The sequence below is a fragment of the Loxodonta africana genome, chromosome 4 (assembly GCF_030014295.1).
Source record: "Loxodonta africana isolate mLoxAfr1 chromosome 4, mLoxAfr1.hap2, whole genome shotgun sequence".
Lineage (NCBI taxonomy): Eukaryota > Metazoa > Chordata > Mammalia > Proboscidea > Elephantidae > Loxodonta > Loxodonta africana.
In genome coordinates, this window is record NC_087345.1 from 96,193,053 (window position 1) to 96,214,861 (window position 21,809).

The 21,809-nt window shown below is 40.1% G+C and overlaps 1 long non-coding RNA gene across 1 annotated transcript; it reads left to right on the top strand.

Annotated features, from left to right (window-relative positions):
• The first annotated feature begins 829 nt into the window (after positions 1-829).
• LOC135231214 (uncharacterized) lies at positions 830-17,701 on the top strand. Its single transcript, XR_010321865.1, has 4 exons — positions 830-1,492; positions 2,564-2,751; positions 5,342-5,437; positions 14,354-17,701. It is a non-coding gene; the product is annotated as an uncharacterized LOC135231214 (long non-coding RNA).
• Positions 17,702-21,809: the final 4,108 nt, after the last annotated feature.

A 21,809-nucleotide genomic window follows, 5' to 3' on the forward strand; every position in this document is an offset into this window, starting at 1 on the left:
ACTACAAGGCACGTTGCCTCCATTTGGCAGGGGGGAAAAGGCAAGGCCACCAACAACACTGGACACACGTCATCCTCTCATTGGCCAGTGGTCAAGATTTTTCTTTCTTGAGTCCATACAGAAAATCTCAGTTAAGAATTTTTATTAGCCCAACCTGGTTCACACGCCCACACAGTTCCACAAAGACAATGTGGGTAATACTATCAGAGGAGGGTGGAAGAGACGCTAGTTGACCAGAACAATGGCCACTCACATCAACAAAGGAAAAAACACTCTGAATTCTACTACTGTAACAAACCAATCGCTTTCTGTTTTCACATTCCCTTCCAGGGCTAGTGAATAACTTTGATATAATATTCTGGCACATATTCTTTCATTCATTATTTTAAGCATTCATCATGAGCATTTTACCTGTTGCTATATTAAAAAAAAAAAAAAAAAAACCATTGTGGTCGAGTGGATTCCAGCTCATAGCAACCCCATAGGACAGAGAAGAACTGCCCCATAGGGTTTCCAAGGAGTGCCTGGTAGATTCAAACTACTGACCTTTTGGTTAGCAGCCATAGCTCTTAACCACCATGCCACCAGGGTTTCCATTACTACATAGGCTTTATAATTATCAGTTTAAATGCTTATATAGCATTTCATTAAGTCAATATACAATAATTTACTGATCATTTCCTTAATGATTAATGTTTACGTGATTTCCAGATGTTGTTATAATAAAAAATATTCTCTTCTTGCCTGTAAGAATGTTACTTTTTAAAAAAAGTATTTTCTTAAATTTCTAGAAATTGAATTAATGGGTGACATGGCAAGAGAACATTTACATAGATCTAGTTGTTACCACGGAAACCCTGGTGGTATAGTGGTTAAGAGCTAACGCTGCTAACCAAAACGTCAGCAATTCAGATCTACCAGGTGCTCCTTGGAAACTCTATGGGGCAGTTCTACTCTCTCTTATAGGGTTGCTATGAGTTGGAATCCACTCCACGGCAAGGGGTTTGGTTTGGTTTTGGTAGCTGTTACCATATATTACCAAATTTGTGTTTAAAAATTTGTTCCAATTTGCACTGTCTCCAATAGCGTATACATGCAACAGTATCACCATACCTTCATCAGCCCTGGGTATTATGTGCGGATAAACTTTTATCAAATCATGGTCCCTACACAGTCTCACCAGTTCACATGTCTTCACTAATTAATCCTACTACATTTAAGGCCAGACTCCCCTACCTGTAAACATACATGACATTGCCTAGCACAGTTCCTAACACATTCTTTTTTTTTCAGTTGCCATGGAGTCTGTTCTGACTTATAGTAACACTGAAGTGTCAGAGTAGAACTGAGCTCCATAGGGTTTTCAATGGTTGATTTTTTCAGACCATCAGCCCTTTCTTCCACGGCATCTCTGAGTGGACTTCAGCCTCCATAGCCCTTAACCACTACGCCACCAGGGCTTCCCACCAGGGTTTAGGCACCCATTTAAAAGGTAAGTCTGCAACTGAATTTATTCTATGCCTGTTCATTGTCCTAGGGAAGACCACATTTTGAAATGTTGACTTTGATCATATGAAGCATAGAACAAAGATAAGCAAAAAAACATGTACCTTCAGGGTCATTTCTATACAAAAAAACTACACGAAAGTGGAAGGACTTACCTTTTTATCTACTCAGTTGAGCTTTTCTTATCTTTGTTTTGGCAAAAAGGATAACTCAGTCTGATGGGTTTGTTCACACAGAAGAGTATGCAATTAACGTTGGTGCCATTCGAAGAATAACCTATTTTTAAAGATTAACCAAACCCACCATTGCTTAACCTCATGGGTCAAAACCCTGAATGCCTGTCAGAATGATCGGTACAGGTTTTTGGTATAGTGCTAGTTGTGGTGGTGGTGTACCTGTGGAGGGTTTTTAAAATGCAGATGTCTGAGCCTCCTTTCCAATCCTCCTCATCAGAATCTTCATAGGCGGAGCCAGGTGTATCTAACTTTCTAAGTTTCTGCAGCTGATTCTATCGCAGAGCCACGCTTGGGAACAAAATAAATCAACCCGAATGAGACATTAGTATTAGTGCCAGTTATTCTTAGCCCTCCAATTTAGATTTAAAATAAATTTTATTAGGCTGATTTTATGTTTGGCTGGTTTTTCTGATACACGCTTAAAAAAGAAGAAAAACTCACACCTGCTCATACTTCTACGTGAAGAATCCGCAGTAGAATACTCCCATCTCTTTTTGACGCATAGGTAGAATACTCCCAACTCTTTTTGAGCATGCGTCACTCAGCCCTTCACCCAAGCTTTGGGCGTCAGCCTGCCTGCACCCGTTCTGCTGTCCCACGAAAGGAGGCCTGTGGTTCTTCAGACTGCCAGTGGCAGAAGAACTAGCAAGTCCCCTGGGCTGACAGATCCATATAACGTTCTCAGAAGCCAGCAACTCTTGGGTCTCTCTCTCTCTCTCATTCTCTAGTTCCCAATCAGCCAGGAAAAGGCATGCTGTTTCTGGGACTCCCCGAAACTCCTTCAGTAATTGTCTAATTTACGCATATCATCCTCCCTACAGGCTCACTGAGGGCAAGTTTCCACACTCCCCCCTAAGGTTTGCAAGGTACAGAGCCTGGCGCCTAACAGACATCAGATGAGCAAAGCCTGAGGGGAGAACTGGCATCCACTCCACACCTACCAGGGCCAAGCATCATGGGAGGCCTTTATTTACATTATCTCATACTGGCTGCATCACACCCCTGTGAGGTAGGATTAACATCCCAATTTACCGGCAACCGTAGAATTTATCATCAAATGAAGTTAACTTCCCTTAGAGACTGTTTGTAGGCAGTAGTATTAAAAAGTGAGAATTTATTCCACTCTCTTTCTACCCGCTGCCTGGTTTTCTTGAGCACGTGGTTATAAATCCACACACCCCTCACATGACAGGCATGTATTTATCTTGAGATGTGTCCTCCATTGGAAGTTATCAAATTGATTGGGTCTGACCCAGACAAGTGCCCTTTCTCTTTCTACATTGTTCATTATCATGAGATCTTGGTATTTCAAATAGGATTATGCCATTGGGCTGGGCACTTAAGATTTCCCTGAGGGCCAAGACTGAGTAATTTTCAGGTAATGAGCTTTAATGTCCAAGAAAAGAGACATCCTGAATCACTTTCTGAACCTGTGCCATGGATCTGTTTTAATGCTCAGTATCAGTAGTTCTATAACCTTGCATAATTGATCTTGTGACTTGAAATTGAATCACTTTCAAGGCTTCTTCCAAAGTGGATTTGCCTTCCTGAACTGTGCTCTATTCCAGCTACACTTATTCAGATAGTTGAAGAAAAAGATCATTCCCTAGTTAAAAAAAAAAAAAAAAACATTGCCGTTGAGTCCATTCCAACTCATAGAATCCCCTGGTGTTTCTACCTGAATTGAGAAGCCTTAAAATTTCTCCGAAACCCCTTTACTCTCCAGGGCAGATATGTACCACAGGCCGACTATTTCCCCTCCTGCTCACGAACCACAGACTTGGGGATTCTTGTCTTTAGCTCTCCAGTAGCTCCAAGCCACTGCCCTGAGGAAGTGACCAGCCTCATATAAACCATTGTGCACATCACGAGAGAGAGAACTGGTCCTGCCCTTCAGGGAACATGTATCAGCGTGCAATATCAGTGTACAAAGTATAGTAAAATTCATTAAACCAAACTCTGCTCATTCAAAACATCAGACCATAAAACCTTAAAGCTGGAACTTTCTCCTTTTATAGAAGAGGAAACAGAGGTTCAGAGAGGTTAAATGACTTACCAGAAATCACACAGCTGTCAAGTAGCAGAACTGGCCTCTGGAATGTAAGTCCAGCATACTGTTTATTAAAGAATACTGCCCTTAAGGGGAGAGAATGGCTGAAATTTAACTTTATTCTAAAAATAAAATAATTTGCTATCTAATAATAGCATAACTGAAAACCCTCCCCCCCAAAAACAAACCCCTTCCCATCAAGTCAATTCTGACTCATAGCAACCCTCATAGGACAGAGTAGAACTGCCCCATAAGGTTTCCAAGGAGCGGCTGGTGAATTAGAACTGCTGACCTTTTGGTTAGCAGCCGAGCTCTTAGCCATTGCAACTCCAGGGCTCCAGCATAACTGAGGATGTACAGAAATGAAGGTAGACAGAAAGATACATCTTTTTTTGACTGAGGTAAGAATTAAAGGTTCATTCTTTTAAGCGTACCCAGTTTATCATCTGGGTAATCTTCAGAAAGTTAGTTTACTGCTGTGAATCTCAAATCTTTTCATCTATAAAATGGGTATACTCATACGGAATTAAATGAAATGATAGAGATAAACTAGCTGAAACTGAGTAGATGCTCAATAAAATTTACTTCTCTTCCTTGAAACAATTATACGTTAACCATCATTCTTACCTATTCTTCATCTCAAGAACCCTTACCCCCCCCAAAAAAAAACCAAGCCCAGTGCCATCGAGTCGATTCCAACTCACAGTGACCATATAGGACAGAGTAGAGCTGCCCCACAGAGTTTCCAAGGAGCACCTGGTGGATTTGAACTGCCGACCCTTTGGTTAGCAGCTGTAGCACTTAACCACTACACCACCAGGGTTTCCCAAGAACCCTTACTTAATGTTTTTTGACCTATTATTTTGTCTGTTTGCTTACTTTTTTCTTATCTGCCTCCTCACACTAAGAGGTAAGCTCAAAGAGGACAGTCCCATTTCTCTCCTGTTTCCTTCTTTATACACAGTTCCTAATATAGGGTTTGATCCATAAAAAATAAAAAAAATTGGCAAATGACATAAAAGGATTAAAAGTTTCACAGGAAAGGTGAAACTACTTTCCCCCACCTTTTTTTTTTTATATATACAAAAGGTAATGTTTTACTCATTCTTTTGTCATAAATTTAACCTATGTGAAGAATATGGTTATATGTACATTTTAATTTATGCATATATATATATACCAAATACAGTGTATACTAATAAATTATCTATTTCATAAACTATATCTCTAAGCTATCATTAGATATCAAAACAAAGTACCTACCAAATATGAGATAGTGGTTGCCCTTAGAGAGAGGGAGGAAAATAGGTATTTGGAAAGGAATACAAGTTCAACATTAATTCACAAATATTCTATATAAAATTAAAACTGATAGACAAAGTTAAAAGAGGGGATTGAATCAGAGGCAATCAAGATGTATTGATAATTACTGACAGGGGTGGATTATCTAACAGGCAAGGTTAAGTGTCTTAGTTATCTAGTGCTGCTATAACAGAAATACCACAAGTGGATGGCTTTAACAAAGAGAAATTTATTCTCTTACTTCTAGGAGGCTAGAAGTCCAAATTCACGGTGCCAGCTCCAGGGGAAAGCTTTCTCTTTCTGTTGGCTCTTGGAGAAGATCCTTGTTATCCATCTTCCTCAGGTGGGGAGCTTCTCAGCTCAGGGACCTCAGGTCCAAAGGACATGATATTCTCCCGGTTCATGTCTCTTGGTGGTATGAGGTTCCTTTGTCTTTCTGCTTGCTTTTCTCTTTTATATCTCAAAAAAGATTGAATTAAGACACAACCTAATCTAGTAGATTGAGTCCTGCCTCATTAACATAACTGCCTCTGATCCTGCTTCATTAACATCACAGAGGTAGGATTTAAGATACACAGGAAAATCACATCAGAGAACAAAATGGTGGACAACCACACAATACTGGGAATCACGGACTAGCCAGGCTAACACATATTTTGAGGGGACACAATTCAATCCATGACAGTAAGCACTTACCAGATCATTTGTAGTGAACAATTTCACATTTTTTCACCACATCAAAGATTCTACTTCTAGGTATGACTAACATCTGTCTCTCTCCCAACCTGACAGCGTCTTCCTACAGAAACAAAGCCTCTTGAAATTTATAATCCCTGACAGGGACAGATAACCCGGTAAGCACGAGATTACTTGTGCTTCCTTACTTATCTATAGTGAAAAATTTCACATGATGTGGTGAAATCCATGTGAAATATTCACTACAGATGATCTGGTAAGCAAAGTAAGCACTATGCTTATCTTGCCTATTGCATAATCTGCCCCTGAGTACTGGTATTGGAATTCAAAAGTTGGAATCAAAGAAGGATCAGTAGTTGGAAAATATGGCCTTGGTGAAAGAAATTACATTGGAGATCACATGATAGAATTTTGCAAGACCAATGACCTATTCATTGGAAATACCATTTTTCAACAACATAAATGGTGACTATACACATGGATCTCGACAGATGGAATACACAGGAGTGAATTAACTACATCTGTGGAAAGAGACGATGGAGAAGCTCCATATTCATCAGTCAGAACAAGCCAAGGGCTGACTGTGGAACAGAATGTTAATTGCTCACATGCAACGAGGCCAAAGAAAACTAAAACAAGTCCACGAGAGCCAAAGTACGAACTTGAGTATGTCCCACCTGAATTTAGAGACCATTTTAAGAATAGGTTTGACTCATTGAACACTAATGACTGAAGACCAGAAGTCTTGTGGGATGATATCAAGGACATCATAAATGAAAAAAGCAAAAGGTCATTGAAAAGACAGGAAAGAAAGAAAAGACCAAAATGAATGTCAAAACAGACTCTGAAACTTGCACTAGAACATAGTGTAGCTAAAATGAATGGAAGAAATGACATAAAAGAGCTGAACAGACGATTTCAAAGGGTAGCTTGAGAAGACAAAGTAAAGTATTACAATGAAATGTTCAAATGCCTGGAGATAGAAAGCCAAAAGGGAAGAACACTGGCATCACTAGGGTTGGTGTCACCCTGTGCAGTAACTCATGATGTCACTTGCCCCCATGCTAATCACCACAATATTGTAGCTAAAACACCAGAAAATTTGACAACATCAGTGACATAAAAGCACCGGCAGCAACATAAACAACAGCGCATGCTTACAGCACTTGCAGACAAAATCATGTGATTCAAAGAAGCACTGTAATTAGGTAATAATGACACCTCTGATCAGAGTGCATTAGAATGATGAAAAAGTAAATTAGCATAGAATGTTAGTCTTGTAGGTATATCGATACACGTAAGGTTGGAACATTTTTATTAAAAAAAAAAATTTCTGCCAAAACACCACACAAATGACTATAGATAGTCATTTTGGTGTCACACCCTTGCACTCCCCCCTAGTGACACCACTGAGGAAAACTACACTGGGCATTTCTCAAGCTAAAAGAACTGAAGAAAAAATTTAAGCCTCAAGTTACAATATTAAAGGATTCTATGGGCAAAGTATCGAACAACACAGGAAGCATCAAAAGAAGATGGAATGAATATGCAAATACACTGTACCAAAAAGAATTGGTTGACATTCAGCCATTTCAGTAGCATATAATCCAGAACTGATGGTATTGAAGGAAGAAGTCCAAGTTGCACCGAAGGTGTTGGCGAAAAACAAGGCTCCAGGAATTTACAGAATTCCAACTGAGATATTTCAACAAACAGATCCAACACTGGAAATGCTCTCTGGTCTATGCCAAGAACTTTGGAAGACAGCTACCTGACCAACCAACCATATTTGTGCCCATTCCAAAGAAAGGTGATCCAAAAGAATGCAGAAATTATCAATAATATTATTAAGTATTGCACTCAACTAAAATTTTGCTGGAGATAATTCAAAAGTGGTCGCAGCAGTACATCGACAGGGAACTGCCAGAAATTCAAGCTGGATTAAGAAAAGGACAAAGAACAACGAACATCAATGCTGATGTCAGATGGATCTTGGCTGAAAACAGAATAGCAAAAAGATGTTTACTTGTGTTTTATTGACTATGCAGAGGCATTTGACTCTGTGGATCATAACAAATTACGGATAGCATTGCAAAGAATGGGAATTCCAGAACACTTAACTGTGCCCACGTGGAACCTGTACATAGACCAAGAGGCAGGCATTGAAACAGAACACAGGGATACTACATGGTTTAAAATCAGGAAAGGCGTGCGTCAGGGCTGTATCCTTTCACCATACCTATTCAATCCATATGCTGAACAAATAATACGAGAAGCTGGACTATATGAAGAAGAACAGAGCATTAGGATTGGAGGAAGACTTATTAACAACCTGTGATACACAGATAACACAACCTTACTTCCTGAAAGTGAAGAGGACTTGAAGCACTCACTGGTGAAGATCAAAGACCACAGCCTTCAATATGGATTATACCTCAACATAAAGAAAACAAGAATTCTCACTCTGCCAATAAGCAACATAGTAATAAACAGAGAAAAGATTGAAGTTGTCAAGAATTTCATTTTACTTGGATCCACAATCAATGCCTATGGAAGCAGCAGTCAAGAAATCAAACGGTGTATTGCATGGGGCAAATCTGCTGCAAAAGACCTCTTTAAAGTGTTAAAAAGCAAATATGTCACTTTGAGCACCAAAGTGTGTCTGACCCAAGCCATGGTATTTTCAATCACCTCATTTCCATGAGAAAAACTGGACGGTGAATAAGGAAGACTGAAGAAGAATTGATGCCTTTGAATTATGGTGTTGGCAAAGAATATTGAGTATATCATGGACTGCCAGAAGAATGAACAAATCTGTCTCAGAAGAAGTACAGCCAGAATGCTCCCTAGAAGCAAGGATAGTGAGACTTCATCTCAAGTACTTTGAAGATGTTATCAGGAGGGACTACCCCTAGAGAAAGACACCATGCTTGGTAAAGGAGAGTCAGCGAAAAAGAGGAAGACCTGCAACGAGATGGATTAACACAGCGGCTGCAACAACAGCCTCAAACATAACAATGATTGTGAAGATGGTACAAGACTGGGAAGTGTTTTGTTTTGCTGTACATAGGTTTGCTGTGAGTTGGAACTGACTCGATGGCACCTAACAACAATTGAACCAGAGATAAAAAACTGAAGAAGAGGCATTGATATGAAATAAATAACAGAAACTGACACTGTCCTAACAACCTTATGCAGCATTCCTATTTTGAGTTTACAGCTGGGGAAACTGAGAGGCTAAGCAATTTGTCTAAGGTCATGTAGGCAACAGACTTCTGGGCCAGGAGGGGAAGTAAGGGCTGGAGTTGTTAGACATCAGACGTTGCTTCTGCCTCTAGGATTCAGCTTGATTTCCCAGCAGATCAGATTACCACCAATGTAATCCCCAGTGTATCTGGCTCTGGAAGAATTTAGGACACAGGACATTAGCAAAATAATCATCATTATTAGAGTGACGTCATGCCCTGGAGGAATGGGATCTGAATGCCCTTTGGCCAAATAGCATATTTATAAATTGTTGCCCCATTATATATATGACACTGTATTAGCCAGCTCTCACTAAATACCAAAATCTTAGTAGATTTTCAACAGCAAAGGTTTATTTCTCATTCACAGTTCCTGTGTAGGCTATAGCTCTGCTCCATGTGGCTTCTTTGTTTAGGATCCAGGCAGAAGGAGCATCTCCTTTAGGGAGCATGTTGGACTCATAGCAGAGGGTAAAAAAAGAGCCAAATTGTGCAATGGCCTTTGAAATGTTTGCCCAGGACTTCTGCTCAGATGTGGCATACAACACTTCCTCTCACTCCATTGACCAAAGCAAGTCACATGGCCAAGGCTAGTGTCAATGGTGAGGGTAGGTAGACTCCTCCCTCAGGGAGGCAGTATAAATCCTACACTATGGGCAGGCCTGTAAAACACTCTTCAAGTGCAGTGAGTGATTAGGAACAATACACACTCCACAGATACAATGTACTCTGACCTCTGTAATAACAGGTAAGGCTTGTTGTAGTTTCAACAAATATACTAACACTTGCCTTTTATCATCTACATAAATTATTTCTTTCAGGGGTACAAGCTGCTGGAGAAAGTATCAAAATATTCCCTGAAGTTTCCAGAAACTGTTCTTTTCTGACATAAATGCAATAAATGACCCATTCTATACCCTTTTTTTTTTATGTACCCTAGGTTTCTACCAAAATTTTATGGCCAAAATGATTTGAATATATTTTCTTAGAGCCGCAGGCATTACTTATGTAATAATAATTCCTTCCAAGGAAACAAATGGCATAAATGCTGAGACTGGGTTCATTTTGTTAAACAAAGGTTTGGAATTTTTCCATTGTGGGTGTTACTGCCTAAGTGGAAGGAAATTCAATTAGAAGTATCTCATGCTCGATTTAATGCCATCCTGTCATCATCTTGAAATTTTTAATAGCTTTTGAACAAGTGGTTCACATTTCAGTTTTCCACTATATTCTGCAAATAATATAGCCAGTCTTGCTCAGAATAGATGTTCCATCCCCTGTGACGTTGTACCTGATCCCTCCAGTGAAGCTTTTCCTAGGTGCCCTCAAAAAAAAAAAAAAAAAACAACTGTTGTTGCCCTTGAGTGGATTCTGACTCATGGCAACCCCATGTGTATCAGAGTAGAACTGTGCTCCATATGGTTTTCAATAGCTGATTTTTTCGAAGTAGATCAACATGGCTTTCTTCCAAGGCGCCTCTGGGTGGACTCAACCTCCAATCTTTCGGTTAGCAGCCAAGTGCCATAACCATCTGTACCACCCAGGGTCTCCTGGCCTTCAAAAAAGGCCCTATAATTATGGCCCTTGACACCCAGGGTAGAATTTATTTACATACTGCCTGCCCCTCTGGCCTGTGGGTTTCTTGAAAGCAGGAACAGCGCCTACTATCCAACAAATATTTGTTGAATAAATGATAATCAGACATGAGACACTTTCATAAGTGGTGAAAGCCAAATGCTTTTTCAAACTTGGGATTTTTTTTCTCCTGCAGAAGAAAAACTGCTCAAGCATGCAATCATGTTTTCCCTGTGTTATTTGCCAGAGATTGCCAAGCAATCCAATAGCAACAGAGTGCCATCTTATATACCTTCAGAGTGCTATGAACTTTCTCCGGAAGGGCATGAGACTCCAGCTGGAATCTCACATCACTCGGATCCACCCCCTAGATTCACTTTTCTCTTCTATGCCAAAAAAATAACTAAACCCAGTGCCGTCTAGTCGGTTCCGACTCATAGAGACCCTATAGTCTCTTCTGTACAACACAGAAAATCATATGCGATAGCTCGTTAATAGTTGAAGTCTCTGGCTATTGCCCAAAGCACAGGTTGTTGTTGGGTGCAGTGGAGTTGATTCCAACTCATATCAGCCCCAAGTGACAGAGTAGAACGGGATCAGATTGCCGGGTCTTTTCTCCTGCAGAGCTGCTGGTGGGTTTGAACTGCTGACCTTTCGGTTAGCAGCCTAACCATTGTACCACCAGGTCTCCTCCCAAACCATAGGAGCAGAGACAAATGCAAATTACCACACTCCAAAGGAAAAACTAGTAATCTACACAGAGTATGTTTTTCAGATCCCACATAGGAATTAAGCTTTTGGCTGCTAACCAAAAGGTCGACAGTTTGAATCCACCAGCTGCTCCTCGGAAACCCTATCGGGTGGTTCTACTCTGTCCTGTTGGGTCTCCATAAGTCGGAATAGACTCGATGACAATGAGTATGAGTTTTATTTTGCAAATAAGAAAGTAGTTCTGATGTACAACAAGGACTAAATTCAGAATAAATTTCAACAAACCATAAAAGGACCCACATCTCTCTACATAATCTTATCTTTAAATAAAAATAAACCAAACCATGTGCCACTGTGTTTAAAAAAAAAGAAAAATTCTGGGCAGTTAACCAAAAGCCAAATTGGGAGAAATTACTGTGATGTCAGCATTGTTCAGGTGATAGTATTCATCGTGGGAAAGCTTAGGGTCCACACATTCCTGTGTTCAAATCCTGATTCTGCTGTTTACTAGCTATTTGACCTTGGGTCATTAATCTAAACCTCTCTGAGCCAGTGTTATGGATTGAATTATGTTCCCAAAAATATATGTTGTAAATCCTAACCCTTAAAGTTGCTGATGTAATCCCCTTTGGGAATAGGATTTTCTTTGCTGTGTTAATGAGACCATACCCGTGTAGGGCGTGTCTTAAACCAATCACTTTTGAGATGTAAAAAGAGCAGATTTGGCACAACAGCAAGGAAGCACAAATGGAGAAAGGCTGATGCCACGTGGAGATCATCAAGGAACCAAGGAAGCTGAAAGAGACAAAGGTTTTCTCCAGAGAATACAGAGAGCGCCTTCCCCTAGAGCCAGCACCCTGAATTCCAACTGCTGGCCTCCTAAAATGTGAGAAGATAAATTTCTGTTTGTTAAAGCCACCCACTTGTGTTATTTTCTGTTATAGCAGCACTAAGAAACTAAGCATGTTTCCTCGCTTTTAAAATGTGGATAAAAATATCTGCCACCTCACAGGATCGTTAAGAAGAGTAGCAAGAAGATGCATGTAGAGCCCTCAGCAGAGCCGGCAACACAGGAAGCGTCAGGGAGCAGCATCCACAGCCTTCAGACGGCTACAATGCTTTGATTCCCAAACAGTCCAACATTCCCCACCTCTCCTCCGACTCCAGTCGTGTTCTATCTCCTCTTGCCCTCCTCCAATCAATCTCTAGTTATAGATTAGGTTAATCCCCAGTCCACCTCAGTCGGTAAAAGATCGAGGATAAGGAATACCTCAAGCCTTGGTTATAGATTTCTACGGAACAATTCCCTTGGTAACTGAGAACTTTGTGGATCTTGAAAAGATATGAATAAACATACATTGCAGATACCCTCGATATCAATAAGTAACTCAAAGAGGTCAAGTGCGTAAAAAGAAGTCTTGCTTTGCTTTACTGGATAAAGAAATGGCATCTTATGTATCACAGGAACTCCTAAGGCTCAGCCCAAGGAAATTGTTCTCTGGGACTTTTTTCCTCTTCAGTTGTCCTTAATGTTCTCCATAAATAATATTGACAAGAAAAAAATTTGGATGGTAAAACTGTTAAAAAAAAAAAAAAAAAAACTTCAAAGCTGTGCATCTTTGCTGCTATGTTTAATTTTCCATGATTTCTTTGATAATTCAGAGAGAAAAAGAAAAATGTTTTAAAGCATGAATTACCTGATTAAGGAGCCCTGGCGGTGCAGCAGCTAAGCTCTCAGCTGCTAACTGAAAGGTCTGTGGTTCAAACCCACCAGCCGCTCTGTGGGAGAAAGATGTGGCAGTCTGCTTCTGTGAAATTTTATGGCCTTAGAACGCTATGGGGAAGCTCTGCTCTGTTCTACACGGTTGCTATGAGTCAGAATCGACTTGATGGTGACAGGTTTGGTTTGTCTTGATTAAGCTGAAGTTCCTGGAGGTTCCAGTCTACCCAGAGGCACGTCAGAAGGAAGGCCTGATGATCTACTTCCAAAAATTCAGCTATTGAAAACCCTATGGAACACAGTTCTATTCTGACACACATGGGATTGCCATGAGTCAGAATCAATCAAGTTAACCAGAAATTGCCAAAATCCTGACTTCATGTAGAGTTGTGTAAGTAAAGTAATGATAGTATTTAACAACACCAGAGGGCATTGCTAAATGAAGTTTACTGTTATTATCAGCAAACATCAATCTGTTCTGTACAGACTAGAATATTGTGCTGCAGTGACACCGCAATCTAAGACCACAAAGGCCCAATGAAATGCCATTTTACTAATTTCTAGAGAACTCAAATCCTGAGGAGTTAAGGTGGTCCATTAGAGAGGAAGAGAAAGAGAATTAGATGTAAAATCAGAAAACTGGGATTTGAGTCCTGGTGAGAACCCATTAGGAAAGGGAAGCCTTGAACAAATCATTTAACCTCTCTCTGAGCCATTAAAATTGAAATAAATAATCCATCCCTTATTTCAGGAGGTTGGGATACTTGAATGAAATTATGCCTAGAAAAGGATTTTGTAAAATATTATATAAATAGGAAATATTTTTGTTATTATATCAGTGGTTTGTCTAACTTCTTGGTGTCATACAACCAACAAACCTATAGAATAACCTCACTCTAGGCCACAGAATTGTTCCTGAAACATCTTGGATAAAGCAAAATCCTTTCCAAAGGTATACATCTCTAGTTATTTTCTCCTTGGATCCATTAGCACAATGAAATATATCAAGAGAGTTCCTGTATTTACCCATAGTTGCATTTCTGGAAATTAACTCCATTTTTATAATCAGGGAGGAAGTTATATAAAGAAAATAAATTTAAAAATCCTTAGATCTGTATAATATACCAGAAATTTTAATTTATGTGAACCAAAATATCTGATATGATGCAACTGATACAAAGTCATTCTTTCTTGGCAGTTTGTTGGTGTAAAACTGATAAAAAAGAAAAGAAGTTTAAGTTGGTTTATGTTTAGGAAGCTAAGTAATTCAGTGAATCAGCTACTGATGAATCTAATTTTTTTATACATAAAGTTATGATTCTCCAACAAAAACGAGAAAACAGGCCATCTAAGATACATCAATTGGTCTCAACCCACCTGGAGCAAAGGCAAAGGAAGAACACCAAGGTCACACGACAACTAAGAACCCAAGAGACAGAAAGGGCCACATGAACCAGAGACCTACATCATCCTGAGACCAGAAGAACTAGTTGGTACCCGGCCACAATCGATGTCTGCCCTGTCAGGGAGCACAACAGACATCTCCTGAGGGAGCAGGAGACCAATGGGATACAGACCCCAAATTCTCATGAAAAGACTATACCTAATGGTATGATTGCGACTAGAGGAATCCCAGAGACAATGCTCCCCAGAACTTCTGATGGCACAGGACAGGAACCATCCCCGAAGACAAATCATCAGGCATGAAAAGCACTGGTCAGTGGGGGGGGGAGAGATGCTGATGAAGAGTGAGCTAATTAACTCAGGTGGACACTGGAGAGTGTGTTGGCAACTCTTGACTGGAGGGGGGATGGGAAGATAGAGAGAGAGGGAAGATGGCAAAATTGGCACGAAACGAGAGACTGTAAGGGCTGACTCAATAGAGGGAGAGCAAGTGGGAGAAGGGAGTAAGATGTATGTAAACCTACATGTGACAGACTGATTGGAATGGTAAATGTTCACTTGAAGCTTAATAAAAATTAAAAAAAAAACGAGAAAACATTAAGTCTGCCTGTATCTTTTTAGAAATACCTTTCATTTGTCACTTACCTGTAGAAACATTTCAATAGCTAAATATTCAACTCGCATATTCAAGCACATTGAAATAGGGCTACATAAGTGAAGTTTTATACCATGTCTATAAACCAGGATTTTTCCGGGGTATTACATTTGTCCTAATAAAATAAAACAGAGATTAAGAACAATCATGTAGTGCTCATTTCTACAGCTAAATAAAATAAGACTCCAAAGACCCAAGTATCTTGCCTATTCTTGCATAGTAGGCAGCAGAGCCTTGACTCAAACTCTGGTTTTCTACCACACATCAAGTATTCTTTCCACAGTGCTTCCTTTCATTTGGAGTTATCTCAACTGAAAACACTCAAATTTGTTTTCTCACTATGATGGGTTGAATTGTGTCCCCTAAAAAAAGATATGTTGAAGTCCTTACCCCAGTACCAGTGAATGTGACATTATTTGGTAATAAGGTCTTTCCAGATGTAAGTAGTTAACATGAAGTCATACCAGAGTAAGCTGTCCCTACTCCAACATGACTGGTGTCTGTACAAAAAGAGGAAAAGAGACACAGACAGACACATAGAGGGAATATGGCCATGTGAAGACAGAAGCAGAGATTGGAGTGATGCATCCACAAGCCAAGAACTGCCTCGGACCACCAGAAGCTGGAGGAGACAAGGAAGGATCCTCCAATAGAGCCTTCAGAGAGATCATGGCCCTGCTGACTCCCTGAATTCAGACGTATAGCCTCCAGAACTGTGAGGCAATAAATTTCTGTGGTTTCAAGCCATCCAGTTTGTGGTACTTTGTTCTCACAGCCCTGGGAAACTAACACATTTCCCTCCTAGAAAGTTTCCTCAGTTGTGACCTGTGCATATTATTTTAGTAGGAAATTATTTCTTATAAAATTCGTATATAGCTTTCGATTTTATGGCACCCTTTCCTAGAGGTTCTAATAATTAATGTAGCTTTCAAAGGAGTAAATTCTTGTAGAAGTCCTATGTGTTAGGAAGCAGAAATGATGACTGTACTATGATATAAATCAACATTCTAATAGTTAAAATAAATAGGTACACTCATTCATAAGTGTCACAAAGTACTCCAAACTGAATAGGAAGGAATATCTGAGTGGAACTGATAACAGCCAAGCCTGAAGAGGAAGCACAAGAGCCCATTACAAGCTATTGAAAAGTTCCATGGGGGGGGGAAATGACATACAGCAGGAAATTCCTGGCCGGTCCTGTAATCTCTTAACATAAATGTGTTGACAGATAAATGGATTTTTATGATTTTGCTTATGCCTGCTGCTTATGGCCCCTTCAGGTATGTCACCTTGTAAGTGTGTTAGAACTCTTCTTTAACCCTATTTACCAATGGTATGATTCAATAAATTGTAGGTTCATCACAATCCCCTCAAAATACTCTTGGCCTTTTGCCCAAAAGTGGGGGAAGGTATTACTAACTAATATACCAAAGAAATTTCTTGTAAATTAGTCTCAGGAAAAGTAATATATTGAGGATTCCATATAGTCGTACCATAATTTATTACTGTGGTGTACAAGGAATTTGGCAGTGAAAATTTCAAAGTAGTGATTAAGGCCACTACTATAGGACTATGAACATGGTACTGGGAAGGAGAGAGCTAAAAGGGCAGTGAAATAACTATTTATTGAACTCCACCTATATATTAAATGCTGATAGAGACATTTTTCTTACATTATTTCATTTCATCTTCATAACAATACTGCAAAATAGGTATTATCCTAATTGTACAGATCAGAAAATTGAGCTTCTAAGAAACCAAGTTATATAATCTATATCCTCCCACTTCCTAGGCAGGCCTGGATTTAGAATTCTGGCTCTACCACTTTCTGACTGGGCAACATTGGGCAAGTTACTCAACCACTCGCAGCCTCACTTTCCTCACCATAAAATGAGAGTGATGCTACCTACCTCAGCACTTCATAAGGTGTCTGCGAAATGCTTACGAAACTGCAAAACAAAATACAAGTGGTGGTTACTATTGCTAACACAAGCAAGTGATTAACTAATAAGAGAAAATGAAAGGCACTGATTACCAAACTGTTTCCACAGGAACTTTGTTTTCGAATGCTTGATTGTGTAATACTGAGCCATGAATCCTTCAGGTTCGTTGTCAATGAATCATTTCCTTCATATTCACATGAACGATATGCCTGGCCTGGGTAGGTTAGGTCCCCACCCTGCTTTATCTTAATAACCCCTGCATTGCATGTAAGCAAATAATTAGTATTGTTTAGAATTTCACTTATATGAGTCTACAATTCTTCTCTGCAGATATTTCCAGCACAAAGGACAGGAATTATTTGACACTGAGTTTACAATGACAAGTTCTATGGCTGGAAAATGAGACGCAAAAGGGCAAGAGTGTTAACCAATGGTTTTCAATCTTTTTTGATTGTCAACTGAATGTGGTTTTCAAATCCAATCATCTGTGGATCTACAACATGAAAACAGATTGTAAAAAATCTCTCTTATTAGATTATTTTAGTTTAAATTTATAATGTGCATTTATTATAAGATTAATCCATGCAAACAATGAGTTTTAAGAAACAAAAAATTTGAAATAGGAGGCTATTCATGACAGTTATGCAAATCTTAAAATAACTTCAGTCCTCAATTTACTTCATTGTTTTGTTTTCACTAAATTGAGACAAGTCTGATTCATAGATAACTGAATATGAGAACAGTTTTCGTTTGTTTGGTTTGGTTTTTGTAGCAGCTGTGGTTTTGTTTTATTTTGTGTGTTTGTACTTAACAGCTTATATTGCTTTTCAGTTAAGCAATAAGCCAAAGAAGCTTTGTTCAAAAATGTATACATATAGAAGTTAACCTGGCCATTCGACTTAACTTTTCATGGGTATGATCATGCCTGCTGAACAACTGAGGGGTAGAAGTGTCACCAGGTCTGCAACTTGCTTTTAAGTGGTACCACATACACACACACAGAGCAGATGAGTGCGACAAAATGTTAGCAATTGGTGAATCCGAGTAAAAGGTATGTGGGTGTGTGTTTTATAGTATTTTTCTAACTCTTCTATAAGGCTAAAATTTTTCAATATAAAAAGTTGAAAGGAAAAAATTCCCTTCAGTCTCCCAGAATTCTAACACAGCACCCACCACAAAATTTCCCCCTTTCCCTCCTGCTTACTCTCTGGCTGTCCATTTCTGTCTTTCTTGCCAAAATGTATCGTTAGTGTTGTTCAAGAAAGTTAGCACTTGATTCGTTTCTTCCAAAAATATCATGAAGCATAGACGCTGTCTCAATCTAACCTGCTACTTCTTTAGTCATCTCTCTTGGCTAACCTGCAAGCTTGGTGAGGTCAAGAACTATCCTTTTATCTTTATAACCCCAGTATTGAAACACAATAGTAAGTACAGGCAATAAACATGAACTGACCTGAACCTTTGGACTAGTTCACTGATCTTTAGTGCCTATTGTGTTAGTCGTTAGCACACTGGGTAGCAGATTTCATGGGAGGATGAAAAAAGGCTGAAACCGAATCATTAAAATGAAATTCCAGGGTTGCCTCTCCCAATAATGGAGCCCTGGTGGCATAGCGGGTAAGAGCTCAGCTGCTAACAAAAAGGTCAGCAGTTCAAATCCACACCAGCCACTCCTTGGAAACACTACGGGACAGTTCTACTCTGTCCTGTAGGGTAACTATGAGTCAGAAGCAACTCGACGGTACCTAACAACAACTCCAATAGTACGGACAAAAAGAGTGTTGCTTGTAGTAGCTTTGCACCACGTTAGCAAGAGTATGGGAGTGAAAAGCATGCCCAAAGTAGGATAAAGTTAAGATTTTTCCACTGCCATCTGTGCATGCTGCTGGCTTTATCTGGCTCCCACCCGTTAGCTTTTTGTTCTCTAATACTACACTGACAACATTTTCTGTGATGATAGAGCCGCACGGCCGATTGCTGGCAACTTAGCACTATCCCACTTTAGAGTAAATAAAGCTATTTCGAGCAAATCGGAAACTAAACGACAGAAAGTGCCACAGATGGCGCACACTGGGGACAGGAATGGGATCTGCATCGCTCTCCGTCCCCACAGTCCAGAGCCAGTCAACTCCGAAATGCTGGCAGTGGACTGGAGCTGACTATCACCGTGTATATACAGAACAAGACAACTGGGCTGTATTTATCTTTGGGAGTAAAAAGAAGCCCTTGTACTCTCCATTACAACAAAAATTAAATCCATCAATTGCAACCAGTATTTTGCTTTTTAAGAAATGTTTCCTCTTCACTTCTGTCATTGCCATTATTTTTCCTTCTCTCTTTTCATGTACCTTTCTTTTCTCTTAGGAGATGTCTCGAGAAAGGGAAGGCATGACCCTCATCCAGTGGTCACTTCAATTCTGCAGAACTCTAGGAAGTAAAGTTATTCTGTTTGCACTAAAGTTTAGGACACCTGGTGCAGGCCCTTTATGAAAGTCATACTGATTGGTAAAGGCAGAATTTAACGTAAATAAAAACACAAAAACCAACCCAGTGTCATTGAGTCAATTCTGACTCATAGCGACCCTATAGGACAGAGTAGAACTACCCCATAGAGTTTCTAAGGAGCGCCTGGAGGATTCGAACTGCTGACCCTTTGGTGAGCAGCCATAGCACTTAACCACTATGCCACCAGGGTTTCCCCAATGTAAATAAAGGTATTGCTAAAAGAGGAGACTGGGTGGCACAAGTAGTTTCCAGTCGGCTGCTAATCTAAAGGTTGGTGGTTCAAACCCCCCCCCCCCGGTGGCTCCGTGGAAGAAAGGCCTGGTGAGCTGCTTCTGTAAAGATTACAACAAAGAAAACCTTACAGAGCAGTTCTTCTCTGTGACCTGTGGGGTCCCCACGAGTCAGGGCCAACAGGACAGCAGCTAACAACAAGAACAACTTGGCTAAAAATGTCATTCATGGCAAAAGTAAATCTGACGACTCTTTTCTTCCTACAGTGAAAGAATTGAGACTACAGGGCTAATACTAATTGGCCTGCCTTTAGGAATCGTTCTTCTTTTTAAATTCAAACATTCCTTTCTCATTCTTATTCTTTTTTTTTTTTTTCCATTAGTCCAGGAAGGCGTCAGAGGAAGAAGAAAGGTTTACAAGAACAGAAAATCATTTCTGTTGACGCAGTGCTCAGGAGAGAGCCTCATCTGTTGAAATCATTGGGAGATTAATATTCACCCCAGCCTAGCTCAGGATAAAGCATGTATAATTCCCCAAAACTGATGTATGACTTGTTGCATAAAAAAAAAAAAAAAAGCCCCCTGCAGTCTGTTCCGACTCACAGCGACCCTATAGGACAGAGTAGGACTCCCCCATAGGGTTTCCAAGAAACGGCTGGTGGATTCCAGTTGCCGACCTTTTGGTTAGCAGCCGAGCTCTTAAGCCACTTGCCACCAGGGCTCCGCAGTTACTCCTGATTTCACAGTTGACCCTACCTTCTGTAATCCTTCTCTCAATCACCACCATCAGCTGATCTGGGCCAGGAAGATCAGATATTCGGGTTCACCAGCTTCAAAACCAGTTGCCTTGTCAAGTTAATTCTGATTCACGGTAACCCCATGAGTGTCAGAGAAGAACTGTGCTCCATAGTTTTCAGTGGCTGTGACCTTTTGGAAGCAGATCGTCAGGCCTTTCTTCCAAGGCATGTCTAGGCGGATTTGAACAGCCAGCCTTTCAGCTAGTAGCCACATTCTTAACCATTTGCACCACCCAGGGACTCCATAATTAGCTCTCTACTAACACTTGAGGAGCCCTGGTGGCTCAATGGTAAAGCTCTCAGCTGCTAACCAAAAGGTCAGTGGTTTGAACCCACCAGCTGCTTGGCAGGAGGAAGATGTATCAGTCTGCTTCTGTAAAGATTACAGCCTTGGAAACCCTATGGGGCAGTTCAATTCTGTCCTACAGGGTCGCTTTCACTTGGGACTGACTCGACAGCAATCCGTTACTAATACTTGAACTGTTCACCTGGCCAAAGGAAGAAAAAAGAGTGACACACTTTCACTGCCTAAATAGTTTCAGGCCCTACCTCTTTCTAATTTCATACCTCAATGAAATTCATTCTCTTGATTAAGCTTTAATAAACAAAAAACTGAAGATGTTTGTAGGTTGGGTAATGGTAGAGCATGCCAGCCCAAGACAGGGATTGAGAACTGGGAGAAATCGTTGGTGATATAAAATACATTCCCTATCTTAGCCTCCTCTTTTTTAATCTTCAGGTCCTTTCTTCTGCATCTTTCTGCTCTCTCACCCTTTTCTCTCTCTTTCAATTCCATTTGTCACTCTATGCTGATGTCAAATGATGACAAGCACTTGACTTTCTAAAATTACTTCTGTCTCCGGGAGTCAGGACTATGAGTTCCCTTCTTCTTTGCACTCATTTGTCAGGTAGTGACCAGCAAGTAAGTTTGGTCCAAATCAATACACGGTGATGCCCTCCCTCCAAGTGCTCTCACTAGGTACAGTGGAAGGCAGAGACAAAGAAATCTAATGCAAGGGAGAATCCAAGAGATGGAAACACAGAGGGAAAGGCAGTTAGATACAAGTGAGAAGATGATTTCACTAATCCCTACTGGGAGATTAGACTGTAAAGAAATTTTTTTTTCTAAGAACACTTAAAAAGACAAGAGTGCAAGATCAAGTTTGATTGAAAGTCATGCAAAGAAAACTTCGACCTCAAAAAGCAAGTCTCCTTCCAAATTTTTGTGGGTAGT